The sequence below is a fragment of the Babylonia areolata genome, chromosome 4, assembly GCF_041734735.1.
Source record: "Babylonia areolata isolate BAREFJ2019XMU chromosome 4, ASM4173473v1, whole genome shotgun sequence".
Lineage (NCBI taxonomy): Eukaryota > Metazoa > Mollusca > Gastropoda > Neogastropoda > Buccinidae > Babylonia > Babylonia areolata.
Genome location: NC_134879.1, coordinates 54218004 through 54220855, shown reverse-complemented (window position 1 = coordinate 54220855; position 2852 = coordinate 54218004).

The following is a 2852-nucleotide window of genomic DNA, read 5'->3' as shown; positions in this document are numbered from 1 at the left end:
AAGAGTTAACTTACTTTTTCTAAGTCAGGGTTAATTCCATGGACATAAGAAAAGTCTTTAGGCTAACTGAACCGGTCAGCGCTGCTAAAGATCGCTAATGCAGCCCAACCCTGGTTTCTTATTGATTTATAAGTCAGATGGACAAAACGTATACACGTGCACCTCAGTGAAGCAAACCCACCGCCATGTCCGAAGGTCATCCCTTGCCGCGTCCGCCGACAGCGTAGCCAAGCCGTGTTTCTCTCTCTCTCTCTCTCTCTCTGTTTGTTTTTGTTGGTGTGTGTGTGTGTGTGTGTGTGTGTGTGTGTGTGTGTGTGTGTGTGTGTGTGTGTGTGTGTTAGTTTTTGTGTTTGTGTACCAGTGTATTCTTCTGTCTCTGTCTCTGTCTGTCTCTCTCTCTCTCCGTGTTTGTTGTTGTTGTTTTTGTTTTGTGTGTGTGTGTGTGTGTGTGTGTGTGTGTGTGTGTGTGTGTGTGTGTGTGTGTGTGTGCCGTGTGTATTCTTCTGTCTCTGTCTCTGTCTCTCTCTGTCTCTCTGTCTCTGTCTCTGTCTCTCTCTGTCTCTCTGTCTCTGTCTCTGTCTCTCTCTCTCTCTCTCTCTCTCTCTCTCTCTCTCTCTCTCTCTCTCTCTCATCAACTGCCGGTGTCCCAAGAGCCAAAACGAAAAGGCAGGGAACATTTTCAATTCTTCTTCAAGCTGAGTTGCTAGATAACCACAATCAGCATGTCAAATTCGCATGCTCAGTCGCTTTCCCTGAAAACACAAAAATAAAATCTCTGAACCGGCGTCAGTCTAAGTTGTGATCTTACTGAGCTGAAACTCAGTCATTCAAGCCAAACCTGACATTTCCCTTCCCCTCCCGTCACCACCACCACCCCACCCCACCCCACCCTCACTCCCCTGTCAACCCCTCCCCCTTCTCGCCACTCCCCAGTTGCTGCACTGATAATGACGTCCGTGGCAAATTTACACACACACACACACACACACACACACACACACACACACACACACATATATATATATATATATATATATATATATATATATATATATATATATATATATATATATATATATATATATATATATATATATATATATACGTAGATAGATAGGTAGATAGATCTTTATTTATTTGCCAATCTATTTATTCATTTTTTATATCTGTACTTTTAAATCCTTACTCTTGCTGTTTTAGAAAATGGAAAATGTACTTTAGTCCATTATACAGTTGTCTGACGTGCTTTTGCTTTGCAGTAGAAATCCGTCCATAAAGGTGCTCATCACAGTGTGTGCCTAACATGCCTGAATAAAACCGTCCGGTTCTGTTCAACTGCTGAGTATCACGTTATGTTGTGTATAGGACTGTGCTCCGCAAGGCTGCAGCTGGTCAAATTACTGGTCTTAAAAGAACACTGGTCGATTTCAAACTTCTTAATTATGTGCTGGGTTGTATTGGAATAAATTACCTTGTTGTCAAAACAGATTTCTCTGTGTGAAATTCTGCCGGGGGGGCTGCTGTCCCAAGGGAGAGCCGGCATTACACCACTCATTGTTTTTGCTGTTGTTGTTTTTACTCTCGGATGCAAGTGTAGGCCTTTGTTGAATTATGAATGTCATTTGGTTTTGTGTTGGTTCTTTTACATGCGTTTAGAAGAACGTGGAACCTCGGTTTATCTGATCGTATCATTCGAAAGACCAGCACCCTGACCACCACTCAAGGTCTAGTGGAGGGAGTAAAAATGCCGGTCAATGCGGGATTTTTGTTGCATGTATGTCTGGAATATTATTGCTGATTGCTAACAGGAACCAATGGGAACCAGTCTATTCTGAAGCACTGAACATGTGTTGGCGGCATGTTTGTCTGCTACCCAGAATCTCACTACGGGACCGCTTCAATTGCTGTATATGTGTGTTGTGTACGTAGCTGTGTTCCTGAATCTGACTATTTGTCAATACTGGCCAAAAGAGAACCGCCTGACTATTTTTAACTGCTGAAAATATTTTGCCTATATGTCCTGAATATTGTTGCTGATTGCTACAGGACACACAGAGACATGTACATATAGCCCAATTACTTTTTTTCTGGTAAATATGTTGCAGGTGTATCTGTCCCGAATGTTACTGCTGATCACTGTAGGACCTAAAGAAACATGTCGTCCATAATTACTGCTTCGTATGTGTTGCATGTGTAGCCTGGGTTTTCCTGAATACTACTACTGGTCATTTAAAAGATCAAAAGGGAACTATAGTCCATTCTAAACTGATGAATACGTGCTGCATGTGTGTTCCGATTATCACAGAAGAGCACATAGAACATAGAGAGAACAGTCGTCTATTTTAAACTGCTAAGTACGTACTGAATCACTGAGAGTCCTGGAAAGTCATGAAGAGCATCAGCCATGTAGCTGTGCTCCTGAATGTTGCTACTGGTCACTATAAGGGCCTTAAATTAAATGAGCCGTAGTCTGTTCTACACTGTTGAATATTTGTTGCAGGTGTGTTCCGATTATCACAGAAGAGCACTTATAAAGAGGGCAGTCGTCATTTTAAACTGCTAAGTACGCGTTGAATCACTGAGAGTCCTGGAAAGTCAGAAGCCATTAACACTAAACATTCCAGACTCCTTACGTATGCAGAAATCTAAGTTTTGTTGGATTTTTGTTGTTGTTGTTTTTGGGGTTGTTGTTTTTTGGGGTGGGGGGGAGGTGGGTGGGTTGTTTTTGTTTTTTTGTTTTTTTGTTTTTTTTCAAACCAGACACCATGTCAGTCACTGAACTCTAGAAGAATCCCTATGCTGGACATTGCCATTGACAGCGAAGAAGACGGTGCTGGTTTGTTCACGTCCTT